The sequence below is a fragment of the Sphaeramia orbicularis genome, chromosome 14, assembly GCF_902148855.1.
Source record: "Sphaeramia orbicularis chromosome 14, fSphaOr1.1, whole genome shotgun sequence".
Classification (NCBI taxonomy): Eukaryota; Metazoa; Chordata; class Actinopteri; order Kurtiformes; family Apogonidae; genus Sphaeramia; species Sphaeramia orbicularis.
Window position 1 is genome coordinate 44070251 of NC_043970.1, and position 17974 is coordinate 44088224.

General features: G+C 38.8%; 1 protein-coding gene across 2 annotated transcripts in view; it reads right to left on the reverse strand.

Annotated features, from left to right (window-relative positions):
* The window catches only part of camkk1a (calcium/calmodulin-dependent protein kinase kinase 1, alpha a), a 74825-nt gene extending 60408 nt beyond the window's left edge, over positions 1-14417 (reverse strand). Inside the window, exon 1 of one of the 2 annotated variants that reach the window (XM_030153201.1) lies at positions 13894-14417. The gene's annotated coding sequence lies outside the window, so the exon portion shown is untranslated. The remainder of the gene's footprint in view (positions 1-13893) is intronic. The other variant, XM_030153202.1, reaches the window with a different exon arrangement.
* Positions 14418-17974: the final 3557 nt, after the last annotated feature.

Below are 17974 nucleotides of genomic sequence, written 5' to 3' on the forward strand. Positions count from 1 at the left end.
TCAGACTGAGAGCGAACGTTCACCCTGGGGTTCCAGGAGCAGTGGGCGGAGCATCAACACACCGACATGTGCAATGTGGTTCCAGGAGGAGTGGGCGGAGCATCAACACACCGACATCTGTAATGTGGTTCCAGGAGCAGTGGGCGGAGCATGTGTATGGACAGTCTGAGGGGGAGTGCATACATTTATAGACCGAGTTTAAACAGGATGACAAAGCACCACAGACAGCACAGGTGGAAAACAGATGGACTGTGTTTTTATTTATTATTACCTCCACCAAGGAGGTTATGTTTTCAACAGGGTTCGTTTGTTTGTCTGTTTGTTTGTCTGTTAGCTAGATAACCCAAAAGTTATGGACGGATTTGGAAGAAATTTTCAGGAAATGTTGATACTGGCACAAGGACCAAATAATAATGTTTTGGCGGTGATGGGGGGGGGTCCTGTCTGTCTGTCTGTCTGTCTGTCTGTTTGTTTGTTAGCAAGATAACTCAAAAAGTTATGGACGGATTTTAATCATTGTGTTTTTCCTCAACAATTTTGATGAAATTTTCAGGAAATGTTGATAGTGGCACAAAGAACGAATGATAAAATTTTAGTGGTGATGGTGGGGGCAGATTTTTGGTTTATTTGTCTTTGTTTGTTTGTTTATTTGTTTATCTATTAGCAAGACAACTCAGTTATGGACGGATTTGGATGATTTTTTTTTGATGAAAGAATTTTGATGAAATTTTCAGGAACTGTTGATACTGGCACAAGGAACAAATGATTAAATTTTGGTGATGATGGGGGGGTGGATTTTTTGGTTTTTTTGTCTATCTGTTAGCAAGATAATTCAAAAAGTTATGGACGGATTTGGATAAAATTTTCAGGAAATGTTGATACTCACACAAGGAACAAAAGATTAAATTTTGGTGGTGATCGGGGGGGCAGCAGATTTTTTTTTGTCTGTTAGAAAGATAACTCAAAAATTTATGGAAGGATTTTGATGAATTTTTTATATTTTTTCTTAAGAATTTTGATGAAATTTTCAGGAAATGTTGATACTGACACAAAGAACAAATGATTAAATTTTGGTGGTGATGGGGGGGGTGGGGGGTGGGGGACTGACCTACCTTGCCAGAGGTCTGTGCTCTCTGAGTGCTTTTCTCGTTTTGTTTTTTTTTGTGTGTGTGTGTGTGTGTGTGTGTGTATGTGTGTGTGTGTCTGTTTTTCGTACTTGTGTATTTTTCTTCTTTTGTTGTTCTGTTTGTCCATTTTATAGGTGTGTGTTTATGTGGATGTATTTGCAGGGATGCCACCTGGATGGGTGGGGGGGCAAGTTCACAACTATTCTAAGAAATGCTTTAATGATGTCAATGTTGTTGAGATGGAAAAACGATAAATAAAGTTGTACAAAAAAACAAAACACACATGCGGCCCATGGGCCAAAACCAGCCCACCAAAGAGTCTGATCCAATTAGTAGAAGATATTAACGATCAAAGACGTCAAACTCATGTTAGTTCAGGTTTCACATTCAATCCAATCCAACTTTATTTGTAAAGCATGTTAAAACAACCACAGCGGACCAAAGTGCTGAACAGAGAAATAAATCAAAACTAAAATAACAGAGTAAAATACCAGAATAGATTAAAAGACATAGAACAACTGTAGAAAATAAAATAAAAATAAATAAATAAATACAAATACAGACCAATATGATCTAAAGTGGATGAGAACCAGTCAAATAATAACACAATAACCTAGAAATAATGACAAATACAAATGTTTCTCTTTGTTTCGTGTAAAAACAAACAAACAAAAAAACCCAAAAAACATTTAATTATGAAAATATTAACTATCCGTTCACAAAAAAGATGTGAATAACCTGAAAAAATAAGACCAATTTAACAATATTATGTCTCAGTTGATCATTTATACATGTACAGATCAGAAACAAAGGCACAAAACATTTAATAACAAGCATTAAAGTGTTCAAATCACACTTTTTTTTCTTTGGACATTTCAGATTGTTGAGGCTTTTTCTGGTTCTTCACATTTTTTAAAAGATCATTTGTAGATGTTAAAATTTTCATAATGTAATTTTTGTAGCTTTTAATTTGATTTTGTACATTTTTCACCCTAAAACAAAGACAAAAGTTTGTAAAAAGGTTGTTATTGTCCTGGTTCTGATCCACTTTAGATCATATGGGTCTGAATGTGGATCCTGAACTGAACTGACTGGAACTGGATTTATTCCATCTGTGTCTTTAACGGTGATCAAGCTGTTTCTGATTCACCATCGAGGCTGTTTCTGCAGCTTTTCAGAGCATTTTCAAGCATTTATTGGACGGAAGAGACAAGAAACAAGGACGGAGAGAAAGGACAAGGAAAGACGTGTTATAAAAGCCGCCTACACCGGGAACGGAATAGAGAAGATTCACAAAATGAAGGTCATCAGTTTAGAACCACAGAAGTTTGACTGTTATTAAAAGACTTTATGTAAGTAACAGTGAAATGAGGAAAACGAGCTATGGTTTGGTTTGACAAAAGAATGATTCAGTGGAAAGAGATGGTTTTAAAACTGGACGATTATTCAAGATGATTTATGGTCATTATATACACACAACAAAATTTAAACATGTAGTTCTCTGCTAAAATTAAATACTCAGACAAAATATAAAAACACACTATAGAATATGTACATTATATGTTCAAGAAAATGTCAACCCTTAAGGACCCAATGTGACATTTGTGTCAGTTCCCAAATTATTTTATTCTTTTGGGTTAAAATGTATAAACAGTGCGTACACTTGAAAAACAGTTTTAACCCTTAAAGACCCAAATGTCCGCCTTTAACCAAAACCATCTACTGATCTAAACTGTTCAATACCTGTTGATCCATTAATCCTATCAATACATGTCAATAATTGGTATAAAATACAGTTCTTCATCTTGTCATGGTCATCACATATGACCATATTTGGTCATTCAGAGGCTCTGTAGTTACCATGGAAACAAAGTCATCTTCTACAACATTGATTACCCAGTAAAACCCATAGAGCTGGATCAATGACAGTGGATGGACACACTGGGGTTGTGTACGTTAAATAAAACTAAACAAAAATGGATTAAAAAAATGTGCAAAATAATAAATAACGTGAAAAATAGGCAAAAACTGTACAAAAATGAAGTAAAAAATAATAAAATAAGCCACAAAATAACAAAAACAGCCAATATAATCAATGAAATGTGTCGTGTGTGTATGTCGTGTGTGTATGTCGTGTGTGTGTGTCATGTGTGTGTGTCGTGTGTGTGTGTGTGGTATGTATGTCGTGTGTGTATGTCGTGCGTGTCGTGTGTGTCGTATGTATGTTGTGTGTGTCGTGTGTGTGTCGTATGTATGTTGTGTGTGTGTGTGTGTGTCGTATGTATGTCATGTGTGTATGTCGTGCGTGTGTGTGTGTGTGTGTGTGGTGTGTGTGTGGGGTGTGTGTGTCGTATGTATGTCGTGTGTGTATCTCTAGTGCGTGTGTGGTGTGTATGTCGTGCGTGTGTGGTGTGTGTGTAGTGTGTGTGTCGGTCCGTGGTGATAAAACTCATCCTCCGCTGAATGACTAGAATTCGATGTAAACAAAGAAAACACCATCTGCTGAAGAACATCTTATTACGACCGTATGGAGCAGAAACATGTGGGCTGTGTGTGTGGAAAAACCTTCTGCCACTGATGTGTGGGCACAAAACACACACACACAGAGCTCTATTTTTTCCATCTAAAAACACTAGTGTTATCGTCTCCAGCTCAAACTGCTGCACAGGTTTGTGTCAACAACTAAACCTGGAGACGTTTGGACAGAAGGACTGGAAACGTCCACGGAGACGTTTGGACTGCGTGTTTTATCAGAACATTGTATTTTTCAGTTTTATTCGGTTGTTTTTTTGCTCGTGTTTTCCTTCTATCGTTCACCGAGTCTGAAAACAAATGAACTGTTGAAGCCCATGGAGCTGATCCATCAAACGTCCACACAGGTTTTTAACTTGCAACTGAATCCACATCCTGCAGAAAACACTGAAAACACCAGAGACACGAAACGACGCAGCAGAAACACATTTGACAACTCATCACAGCCGTCATTTGGACAACATACGAGCTTTTCCTGCTGTCGATGAATCACAGACACAAAAACACACAAACACACCTGAGGAGCTTCCAGGGATAAGAGGAGCAGGAGGAGGAGGAGGAAGGAGAGGAGGAGGAGGAGGAAGAGAAGGAAGGAGAGGAGGAGGAAGAGAAACTAATAAAAAAAAACTAGCAAACCTGCTCTAAAAACTAATGAAAACTAACTGAATTAGAGAAAAAAAAAAAGTCAAAACTAAATCAAACTAAACTATAATGAACTAGAAGCACTCGGAGAGCGCAGACCTCCGCCAAGGCTGATCAGTGGCCCCCCCCCGTGGGCCCCCCCCACCCCCGATCACCACCAAAATTTAATAATTTCTTCCTCATCCCATTTCCAACAAACCCTGAAAATTTCATCCAAATCTGTCCATAACTTTTTGAGTTATGTTGCACACTAACGGACAGACAAACAAACAAACAGACAAACAAACCCTGGCAAAAACATAACCTCCTTGGCGGAGGTAAAAATCCAAAACTATTCTAACCTTGCTTCATAGATGCAGCGGTGGAACGCCCAGGCCTGTTGTGTCAAACACTCTTGTGTAATAATGACAAAACCTGCACAGTCACAGAAAACACACTGTTCACATCCTGTTTTTGGCATTGAGTGTTGAGGGATTTGAGCGATTAGCACAGGAGTGTCAAACATGCGGCCCGGGGGCCAAATCTGGCCCGCCTTAAAGGGTCCAGTCCGGCCCCTGGGATAAATTTGTGAAATGCAAAAATTACACTGAAGATATTAATCATTTTAGTTCAGGTTCCACATTCAGACCAGTTCAGTTTCAAGTGGTTCAGACCAGTAAAATACGATCATAATAACCTATAAATGATGACAACTCAAAAATTTTGTCTTTGTAAATGCAAAAATTTTCATGTTATTTTACTGTATTTACAGTAAAACAAACTAGCATTTCACAAATAACATGAATAACCTGAATAAATGTGAACAACCTGAAATGTCTTAATAGATTTAAGTGCAATTTTAAAAACATGTTATTAAATGTTTAATGTATTTGTAGATAGGGGTGTTACAAAATATTGGTTCTGCAATATATCGCGATATTTCATTTCACATTACTGTATCAATATTAAAAAGTACTGTATCAATATTTTTAGGTATTTATTCAAATGCAGATTTTGTGGAGGTTAATTTTTGTTTTTTGGTTTTCTTTATTGTTTCTATCTTTATTATTATTTAACACTGTTTTATTAAATAATGGTTATTTGAAACATCCTCAAAGCACTTTTTACTGTCTGAGAGGCAGATGGCAGTTTCTTTGGAAAATAGGAGAATTAGAAAAAATGTTGTGATATAACATTAGCTCCTGTTCTGATCAAATAAAAATGTGGTTAGTATTTGTACATATTTCTGGTATAATTCAATCCTTCCTGGAAATAATCTTAAAAAAAAAAAAAAAAAAAAAAGCCTTTTCAACAGTATCATGATATATCGTGATATATCGTATTGTGATCCTAGTATTGTGATTTGTATCATATTGCCAGATTCTTGCCGATACACAGCCCTATTTGTAGACCCACTGTATCTGTAAGTTGTGATGCACATGTGTCAATGATAAACTGAAGCATAAGATTGTTAAAACTGCACTTATTTTTCTTAAGAAATTTTAGTTTATGTTATTCGCATTGTTTTAAAGAATCGTTTGTATGTAATTTTACTTTTTTCGCTCTAAAACATAGAGGGAAGTTTGGAGGTGACATTGTTTATATATTATTATGTTGTTATTTCACTGGTTCGGCCCACTTCAGATCAAATTTGGCTGAATGTGGAACTGAACTAAAATGAGTTCAACACCCCTGGATTAGCACATTCAGCCACGAGACACGAGTAAACGCCGGAGAGGGGACGGAGTTGACGCTTATTTACAACCGACACAAACAGGCAGAAGCAATCAGAGTGGCTGAAGGAAAACCCCTGCAGGGACCACGGCCACAGGAAGTGAATGAAAGCACATGGAACACTCCTGGACTCAGTTTAATACACACAGGATCTGAGGATCTGTCAGGGATCAACACAAATATACTCACACATCTGCGTCGACACCACTGGGCCGAAGCGTTTACACCGACTGTACTGTCAACTAGAAGGACATTTACATACAGGACATCTAACAGCTGTAGAACTGAAGTACAACACGAACTGAGGCCGCTCATGGTATCAGTTTAACCCTTTAACCTCTGACGTGTCTGCGGTGACACGGTCTGAAAGTAGGATTTATTTAAATATTCATCGAAATTCAACCGTTTGTTCAATAGTTAAATTTCCAGTCGTGCTCATAGAACAGACCTTGTTCTTTCTACAAACATTTGAGCATTAGGGAACTAGTAGGGGTGGACGATATGGGCAAAAAAAATCTCTAGATTATTTTTTTTTTATAATTTAAGGGGAACTGAAATCTACAAGAAAATAAAGTGTAGAACAAACATAAAAAGCCAGTGTATCTGTTAGAGGGGTCCATCTGTGAAATAATCTGGAGCAAAACTTAAAAATGTCTTCTTCAGTTTGTGCATTTAAAAGGATGTATAAATCCACTATCATAACCAAACATTGAACATTACAGAAGTAAGCATAAAATAAGATATTATTGTAGTTAATTGGTTATGATGATAAAAAGATATTACCACATTTATTGATCATTGTGTTTGGAGTAAATATTTAAAGTGCATATAAATATTATAGTCTATATTAAAAACGGTTGATTATGTAAATCTGATTGTGTGAGAGGTGATTAAAAAAGTGTATGTGAATGGTTTGTACGGATGTTTTGTGTTATTGTAAAAATATACAGAAGAAAAATGTGTGTGAACAAAGCAAAGGAAGCAGATCTAGTTTGATTATTAGTTTGTAAAAAGGGGGTGGAGTCAATAAGTTATACTCCTTCCCACTCCTTTTCCAGCACAGAAAATTTTTATTTATTTTACCATGTTGTATGATTCTTTGTTATCTGATGATTCTATGTGCTCAAAATAAACTACTACTACTAATATCCCAATAACAATAATCTGATGACATCCTTTAAAATGTGAATTTCTTTCTATCTTTTTTTTTGTTTTTACAATATATGGTGTAAAACTCTATTTGCTTACCAGGACATCTATGGAAAGACACAGCGTTTCAGAGCAGTTCGTGTTTTTTAAGTGCTTCATACATCCTCTGCAAAACACGTGTGTGTGTGTGTGTGTGTGTGTGTGTGTGGGGGGGGGGGGGCAGCAGTTGTGTACGTGGGTGTGCGGTCCATAACTAATGTTGGGGTGAAACGAAAGTGAAACCTAACATGCTTTCAACGTCCGACTCCTGGCTTCTATTCCTCTATTAAACAGCGGATGTTACACAAGATTTTCACAATTTCTAACCTGTATCCACCAAGGTTATTATCGTTAACAAAAAACACAAAAACAAAATACAAAAATGAAATGACGAAAACTACAACTGAAAAAACATTCTCGCTAACTGAAATAAATACAAACTATAATTAAAAGAAAAAAATGATAACTAACTGAACTCTATTGTGTGTTTACAAAACTAAAACAGATAAAAAATCATGCATAAAATTCCCTTCGTTTTCATTTTTGTCAGCGTCGGATTGATATGAAATCGATTTATTTCGCTCTAGCAATTTTAGCTAGCGGCACCATACGGCACTTCACAGTCCATCACTTGTGGTCACTTGTGGTTTACAGTCGTCTTCAGGTCCCCACTCCACCTGGAAACATGGAGACTAAAGTTGGGAGAAAGCAGCAGAGTCCTGTCTGGGATTTATTTGAATACGACGGTGAAGAAGATAAAAGATATGAAAAAACTACAACTAAGCATTTAGAAAATAACGAAAACTAATAAAAACTAGCAAACCTGCTCTAAAAACAAATTAAAACTAACTGAATTAGTGGAAAAAAAAAAAAGTCAAGACTAAATAAACTAAACTATAATGAAAAATCTAAAACTATTCAAACCTTGGTGCGGTCCATAACTAATATAACCAACACTGGGGTGAAACCAAAGTGAAACCAATCATACTTTCAACATCTGACTCCCAGCTTCTATTCCTCTATTATTCAGCAGATCTTACACAAGATTTTTTCCTCCACATGAACCCCCCCCCCTTTATGGCGCCCCACCCAGCTGCATATAACATTATTTTGACCCACATCAGTCTGGTCCAAACAGACCCATTCCCTGTCTACTGATGTGGACCCACGTCTGCTATGAAACCATCCACTGAGACGGTAGACTCCTGCAGATTTCCTCCATGTCAGACCATGTTGTGTTTTGGTTCTGCCCAGTCACCACGAGGCTGAATCCTGTCCTCTGATTGGCTTCTGAGGCACACATTTGGCCAATGAGGACTTTCATGCACCTCTCCTTTACCGTCTATGCACCGGCCGCTTGTTTTCATTTCCAGACACAATGAACACTGGATGATGTAAAACTGCACATCATCAAATCAATATTTACAATATTATCGTAGGCGACATATATCGCCCACCTCTAAGAACCGGTTCTGGACTCCCATCCGTTGTGATCCACCAAAGCCCATTCACATACATGGAACAGAATGCTGACAGCTGATTGGCTGAAATCGTCCCCACTCTAACTTAGAATGGACAGGGTTGGGTTTTATGCTGCAAAATATACAAACTCACATTTCTGGGGTTTTAGCAACAAATTATACACCAAAATGTTGGAAAAAAGCTTTTTTCTTTGAAAGACTGTTCACATTTTCATCAACAAACATTTTATTTTTGATCTACAGGCCTTTAAATACAATTTGTCTCTCTCACTAACTCCACTTTCTGCAGTCGCTGTTTATTCAGTTCTAAGTCTTTTCCTTTTTTTTTTTTTTTTACATCGATACATTCAGAAGATTCACCACAAGCCTCACTTTTAAGAAGTTTTGAGATTGGATGTACGGTTGTGGACTGACAGCAGTTTGTTGTCAAGGTGGTTTCACAGTGAACTGAACACAGACACATTTTCTCCATTAAGACCCATGTTAGAAACTTGACAAACAAATCCTCATAACTCTCACATTTCTGGGGTTTTAGCAACAAATTACATATTAAAATGTTGGAAAAACTCTTTTCTTTCAAAGATTATACACAGTTTCATCTTAAAATGTTTAGTTTTCGATCTACGGGCCTCTAAGTGTACAAATAAAGTGATGTGAATGTGATGAAGTCGTACAGTTCTGATGTCAAACCCTTTAAACAAACAAATCAGGACACTGTGAAGAACCAACTATCATCACTGACACCAAGTTCACTTTTATTATATTTATGTTATATATTATATTTATGAATAAAGCTTGGTCTTCATTCATGCAGCCAGAACATAATCAAATAAAACCATAAAGCAATTTGTTCAACCATATGGAACCAGTTTTACTGTTAAACTCAAGGATTAAACATTTAAAGAACTGTGAACATACATTTCACCTCCTACACGTTAGACAAATAACATGTACTGAAGAAAAAACTGTGTCTAAACCATCTGAAACCTACAAGAACGTGTAAAACCCCGTTTTCTACAACTGGAAACTAATGTTTAGATTTTGTAAAAATTACAGCGTCACTATAAAGACCCAAACGTCCACCTTTAACCCTTAAAGACTTAAACGTCCACCTTTAACCCTTAAAAACTTAAACGTCCACCTTTAACCCTTAAAGACCCAAACATCCACCTTTAACCCATAAAGACCCAAACGTCTGCCTTTAACTCATAAAGACCCAAACGTCCACCTTTAACCCTTACAGACCCAAACGTCCGCCTTTAACCCTTAAAGACCCAAACGTCCGCCTTTAACCCATAAAGACCCAAACATCCGCCTTTAACCCATGAAGACCCAAACGTCCACCTTTAACCCATAAAGACCTAAACGTCCACCTTTAACCCTTAAACACCCAAACGTCCACCTTTAACCCTTAAACACCCAAACGTCCACCTTTAACCCATAAAGACCTAAATGTCCACCTTTAACCTTAAAGATCCAAACGTCCACCTTTAACCCATAAAGACCCAAACATCCGCCTTTAACCCATGAAGACCCAAACGTCCACCTTTAACCCATAAAGACCTAAACGTCCACCTTTAACCCTTAAACACCCAAACGTCCACCTTTAACCCTTAAACACCCAAACGTCCACCTTTAACCCATAAAGACCTAAATGTCCACCTTTAACCCTTAAAGATCCAAACGTCCACCTTTAACCCTTAAAGACCCAAACGTCCGCATTTAACCCATAAAGACCCAAACGTCCGCCTTTAACCCATAAAGACATAAACGTCTGCCTTTATCCCATAAAGACCTAAACATCCACCTTTAACTCATAAAGACCCAAACGTCCACCTTTAACCCTTAAAGACCCAAACGTCCGCCTTTAACCCTTAAACACCCAAACGTCTGCCTTTATCCCATAAAGACCTAAACGTCCACCTTTAACCCTTAAAGACCCAAACGTCTGCCTTTAACCCTTAAAGACCCAAATGTCTGCCTTTAACGCTTAAAGACCCAAACATCCACCTTTAACCCATAAAGACCCAAATGTTGCCTTTAACCCTTAACGACCCAAACGTCCGCCTTTAACCCTAAAGACCTTTAACCCTTAAAGACCCAAACGTCCACCTTTAACCCTTAAAGACCTAAACATCCATTGTCTATTGAAACCATCCACTGATGGAACAGTTTAAAGGTGAGGTAGGAGATGTTTTCCTTCAGCATTTTTTACTTAAAATTCCCTTCACACCCTGATTACAACTAATTAACTAAATGCTCTTATTCAAAAATAAAACATTTTAGTCACCTGTGGAACGGACCAGACTGAAAAAACACCATCCAATCATTTTAACTGACCCATCGAAATGATTGTCTGTCCATCCCATTGTGCGCATTGTGCGTTCCGGTACTCTGGAGGCGGGGCTTCGGGGGGGAGTCTGAAGAAAGGGGTTTGGACTTTTGAATTGTGTATTTTCAAAACGTCCACCTGCTCAAACCATTTTTCCAGGATCTCCTACCCCACCTTTAATTCCTGTTGATCCACTAATCCTATCAATCCATGACAATAATTGGTGTAAAATACAGTTCTTCATCTTTTCATGGTCATTAGATATGACCATATTTGGACATTCAGAGGCTCCATAGTTACCGTGGAAACACCGTCATCTTCTACAACACTGATTCACCAGTAAAACCCATGATGACAGTGGATGGACACACTGGGATTATGTTCAGTTCTTGAAATTTTTGTCGAAAAAGTCACTTTCTTCTTCAGTTTTCTCTGTTTTCTACATAATAATCCCCAACTTTTCTCTGAGCTTTATGAACATCTACATGATTAGTGAATTAAATATAGGAAAATAAATGATTTTCACTGAAAAAACACACAAGATAATCTTTCAAAAAATGGTGACAAATCACTTAAGGAAGGTTATACAGAGATAAAAATTATTTGGGAATTGCCATAAAAGTAAAACTGGGTCTTTATGGGTTAAGTTTAACACACTTTAGAAACGTGTTGAATATCTGCTCCTCCTCCTTCAGTCAACTGTTTTTCCCATAATTCCACAGTGAAAGCCTTGCCCCTGAACGCCACACGAGGCCTGATGCCCAGTCTGACTCTGTAAAAACAGTCGTGACTCTTCAACATCCGTTAAAGCAGACAAACCCCAGAACAGGGAAGTGAACACAGCACAAACATATGAGTGACATTAGCGTCTCCTCCGTCCACTTGAGCGTCTAAATTTAACCATCAAACCACCTCAGACCACTCAGACTCAGTCCAACACTAATTAATTTCCTGTCATTGATGTTCCTCTCATTGCGTTTCAAAGTGCAGCGCTGAAGGAGATGATTCAGCTCAATGAGGATTAAACATCTAGTGAACGTTTAGGAGGAGACGCACTCGAAGCTGACACTGACACGCTGGCATTTAATCACATCATCAACTAAATGAACCTTTTACTTCCTTATGAAGCAGTGGATCATGGGTATTTTATTAAAGTCCTGTTTTCATCCATTTAAACTGACGTCAACAGTTTAATACTAGTTCATGCTGTCAAATTATTACAACGCTTAAATCAGATTAATCACAGGGTCGCTGTGGATTAATTTCAATTAATCACGATTAAATATCATTAATTTTTAATCTATATTAATCCCATTTTATTTTACATGATCAAACAGACTCAAGAGAGAATGGACTATATATGCAGTTAACCCTATAACACCAAATGTATCATATTTGATCCATGAGTTTTGAAGCCCTCTAGTTTAGTTTAGTTTATTAGTTTATTGTATCGTGGACAATCCCAATTAATGAACTGTATCAATAACAGTAAAAAGGGGCAGCTTTATCCTGCTGTAGTCCCCGGTCTGATAACAATCGGCACCATAAAAAAGCAATATATTACAGCACATTAATTAAAAAGAGAGAGTTACAACAGATAAGAGACAAGATAAATCAATAAAGAGAAAAGATTAAGAAAAAAAAAGATAAAAGAGAATAGTGAAGCATCAGTCCAAACACACAAAAACAGCACATACAATATAATCACACATCATGTATCAAACACCATCTACATTACCAGTGTGATATTTTTTGTCTTGAAAAACCTGATGTATCCAATTAGATACATGTAATACACAGATAATCCACCAGGGGGAGGAATTCGTTCACCAAAGGCCTTTCCAGTGACACTACAAGACTGTCATTAAGAAGGAAGGAGGAAGAACTGGAAGCATTTAGAAAAAGAATTAATTTGTTTGACATGTTTGTGTTATATAATGTTTTTGTTTGTTCAAAAATGATGATATTTGAACATTGAAACCTGACCAGTGATCACCATATGTTTTATTTTATGTTATAATTTACATCTACCAGCAGAGAATTCCTCGTATGTGTTTACTTATCTGCTGATAATTCTATTTATGGTTCTATTATTTTTATATTTTACCTTTTTTTTTTCTTGTCAGTGCACAGAATTCTTATTCCACATATTTCATTTATATTATAGTCTATTTGATTTATATACTAAAGTGACTATTTAGTTCTGTAATAATTTAATTTCTACATGTTGTTATTGAACTAAAAACCAAAGATTCAACGGATTAAAATCAGTTCCAATTCTTTTAAACCAGTGGATGCTGCAGTTTTGAATTATTTACATCCTTTGTTGAACTTGTGTTGGTGTTGATTTTAACTGTTACTCAGAACAGACGCAGATGTTCCTGTACAGGTTCTCTGGTTCTGGTTCTGGTCCAGTGGGTGGTTGTCACAGAATCTAATGGTGTTATTTGTCACATGTTTGGGCTGATGTTGGATCAATAACAGGTTTTAGGTTTTGATGCAGAAAATCTAGATCTGCATCTAGACCCGGGTCTACATAGCAGGTCCGGGTCCTGCAGGTCCGGGTCCGGGTCCAGACTGAATCGTGGATCAGGTGCGTGAACATTTTTGCGCACATCCTGCTCTGCGGATCCCGACCTACCTTCCCCTGGTGCAAAGCGCGTGCGTGTTCGCGCGCGTGTGCAAGGTGTGCAAAATCAGTCGCATCTGCAGCGGATTCAACACGAACCGACACCGAACAACAATAAACCACGACCGCGAAACACGTGCATCCGCATCCATCCGTTAAACCGGACGAGTTCAGCTTCACGTCCCGACCCAGACCCGGACCCGGACCCAGACCCGGCGATCCGGACTGGAATGAGAAACTTTGACTTACCCAGATGAGTGATGCGGTGCGTTCCGGTGAGGCGGATCCAAACGGGTTGTCCCGGTCGGACCCGGTGGTTGGTTGGTCCGGTTCGACGCACGGGCACGCGCTCTGGCGGCTCCTCCGCTACATGTGAGGCGGGTTCGTCCACCGACCGGAGCTCAGTCCCATGTCTCACACCCTGTCTTCCGGTAAACGGCGTCGGCGCAGCCCCGGTCCCCCCGGGGCTCGGCTCGGTCTGGTCCGGTGGGGCGGGACGCAGTGGGGTTCGTTGGGGTCCACGGGTCTGGACTGGGTCTGGACTGGGTCTGTCCGTCCGTGTCCAGTCCAGATAATCCGAACTTTTATTATTCGACCACAAATGAATCCACGGGTCCTAAGATCCGCCTGGTTCCGGGACCGGGTTCAGGTCTGGGTTGGGTCCGGTGACATTTACCGACCCGCATCAGAACATCAGACCCCTTCAGAACCACAGCTGGTCCACGGGTTTAACAAAAGCCACGACACGCGTGTTTTGTACCTGAGTGTAAACCTGGAGTGACGGCAGCGGCAGGAGGCGGAGGGGGGACGAGCGCCTCTAGAGGGCGCATGCGTCATTACACCCTCCGACTCTGAACTTCAGACATCAGTGTCTCCTACATGTTTGGTTTTTCTTTTTCCTTTTTTTCTTTTTATTCATGAGTTCTACAGAATATGGCATCTTTAAACAGAGCATGAAATGAAGTATACAACAAGGCAAAGAGAGAACCAAAAGGTAATTCAAGGCTAAATATTACAGAGAAAAAAATAAGTAATAGAAAAGGAAGTAATTATTATTATTATTATTAATAATAATAATAATAAAGTTACATAAATAAATAACAACTGTTGTCCCTTTCAGGCACAACAGTTGTTCTTTTTTTTTCTATTATTTGATTTTTTGTGTATTGTTTATCATATTATTATTTTTCTGTTGTTTGATTTTTTATTTGTGTATTGTTTATTATTTTTATTTTTGTTCCATATGTTTTGTATTATGTCTGTGTGTGAAATAAACTAACCTAAACCGAAATACATACATACATACATACATACATACATACATACTTACACTTTATTTAACCAGGTAAAAAAGCCTCATTGAGATTGCAAATCTCTTTTTCAATAGTGACCTGGCCAAGAAAAGCAGCAGAACACACAATTTCTGACAAGACAAAACATAATCAACACATGATAATAAAAAAAACAAACAAACATACAATCGATAGTGACAAAACAATAATTTATGCAAGTTTAAAAACAGTTACATTGACTAAGCTTATTGATTTCACGTTCCTTTAAAATAGCTTTAAATCCACTTATAATAACAAGTTCCGATAGGTTTAAGTTGTTTTGCAGGACATTCCATGCGGGGGTGGTGGTGGGGTGGGGGGCAGCATACTGAACTGCAGTCTTCTAGTAAAAAAAAAAAAAAAGAAGAAGAAGAAGCAAGGAGGTAAATAGTAAAAACAAAAAAAGTAAATAAAGTGCATGTAAAGACATGGGCGTCCTTGGGTGTGGGAGGTCAGAGGTCATTGAAGACCCTCATCCATGTCTGTCCTGAGTCTGTCCTGTCCAGGTGAACGGACTCCAGCAGCAGGTGGACGTGACTGGACACTAATAACTACAGCGTCTCCTCCTGGACACTCACATCCAATAATGTGCAATAAATCTGCAAAATGTGAATTATGTGCAATAAGTCAAGCAATCACCTTCTGTTCTGCAATAACAATTCAATATTTATTCAATATTTATCCAAACATAAACGCACTATTTTTATAAAGACTATTAATATTGTACATATTGTGTCTGTTCATATTTTAAGTCTATTTTTATATTTATTCTACTTAGTTCTGTTCTAATCGTACAATGGATCTACAAATACACTAAACAATAACAGGCAGAATATTGATCAAACTGCACTTATTTAAGACGTGAGGTTGTTCATATTTATTCTGTTTATTCACTTTCTTTATATGTACAAAAATGTGGCCGAAAATTGAAGAAATAAACAAAAAAATCAACAAATATGAACAAATTAAACATTAACACTAACAAAAGTGAACAAAAACATTGAGAAACAACAATAAAATTATGTTAAAATTATATTTCTTTCTCTAAAGACATTTCATGTTCATGTTTGTTCAGTTTATTCACATTTTTTGTGAAATGATTGTTGGTAAATATGAAACTTTTCATGTAATTAAGAATGTTTATACTACAAGAAAAAAATGTGTCATCATTATTTAAAGGTTCTTCTGTTATTATGTTTCTGGTTCTGATCCAGTTCAGATTGAATTGTTCTGAATGTTTACTCCATCCCATGGGCTGGATCACACCCTTAGGTTTTTGACCCCCCCGCCCCCCGTCTGAGTGGGTTCAAAGCAGAACCAGCCCCCGACGGTGACGTGGCTTCACAGGGTCCTGGGGCAGGGGGGTGGGGTGTCCAAGACCCCCTCCAGACCCCCCCCACCCCACCCCCCCCGTCTGAGGGAGGCTCTGTGTTCTAGATGTTTCCTCAGAGCTGATCTCAGTTTCTTCTCATGAGTCACAATCAGACGCAACAACTGGTGCATTCAGGGGCAGTCGGTAAAAACAGAACCCACAGTCTGCAACAGCACGACCACATCTGTATCAAACATTTGAAAGACTCCTCAGATGGACTCAGTGTGAACCCACGAAGAACCAGAACGTCCACTCTAGACCCAAACATGTACTGATCTGAACTGTTGAAAACCTGTTGGTCCATTAATACTGTCAATACATGGAGAGAAATGGAATGGGGACCTCCACCTGCTGATGATGCTGGTTTCATAAGGACCTCCACCTGCTGTTGATGCTGGTTTCATAAGGACTTTCACCTGCTGATGTTTCCTCCTCTACATCCTCCAGGGCTCAGGGTGGAAATAAAACACTTCCACTAATGAGCTGCTCCTGGTTCAGCTCCTTTGCTCTGGGACTCCTCTCCAGAGGCTGAGTCATCCTCACAGGAGGAGGAAGTGGATGTTTTTAATGAAACACAGACAGAAGGAGGTGAAGACTGACGTTCACCTGAGAAGAACCAGAGGAGGAGGACCAACTGAGGAGAACCAACTGGGGAGAACCAGCTGAGAAAAACCACCTGAGGAGAACCATCTGAGAACCACATGAGGAGAACCACTTGAGGAGAACTACCTGAGGAGAACCACCTGGGGAGAACCAGCTGAGAGAAAATCACCTAAGGAGAACCAGAGGAGAATGAGATGAGGAGAACCACCTGAGAAGAACCAACTGAGGAGAACCAGCTGAGAAAAACCACCTGAAGAGAACCAGCCGAGGTGAACTACCTGAGGAGAACCAACTGAGGAGAACCAGCTGAGAAAAACCACCTGAGGGGAGCCAACTGAGAAGAACCATCTCAGAACCAACTGAGGAGAACCAGCTGAGAAAAACCACCTGAGGAGAACCACCTGGGGAGAACCAAATGAGAACCACATGAGGAGAACCACTAGAGGAGAACCAGAGGAGAACTACCCGAGGAGAACCACCTGGGGAGAACCAGATGAGGAGAACCACCTGTGAAGAACCAACTGAGGAGAATTACCTCAGGAGAACAACATGAGGAGAACTACCTGAGGAGAACCACCTGAGGAGAACCAGATGAGGAGAGCTACCGGAGGAGAACCAACTGATGAGAATTACCCTTAGGAGAACAACCTCAGGAGAACTACCAGAGGAGAACCAGAGGAGGAAAACCAGGCTTCGGGCCTTAAGACCAGACCCTTGTTCATCCCTTTATGCTGTGAACTCTTCTTCTTCTCAGTAAAAACAGCCTGATCATCTGTCCTGTCACTTCCTGTTTGTTGTTCTATGGTGCAACATCCCCCCCTGGTGGTGGAAACAGTTCAGTTCACACATAAAGGATGACGTTTTCATGCTCTTACATTCATATTCACCTTAAATCACCTCCAAAGGATTTTTTTTTCTCTCTACATCTAAGTGATTTATCACAGATAAAATCCTCTGTATTTTGTGTCATCAAATATCATGTATTTGTTTATATTTAATTCACTGATCATGTAGATGTTCATTA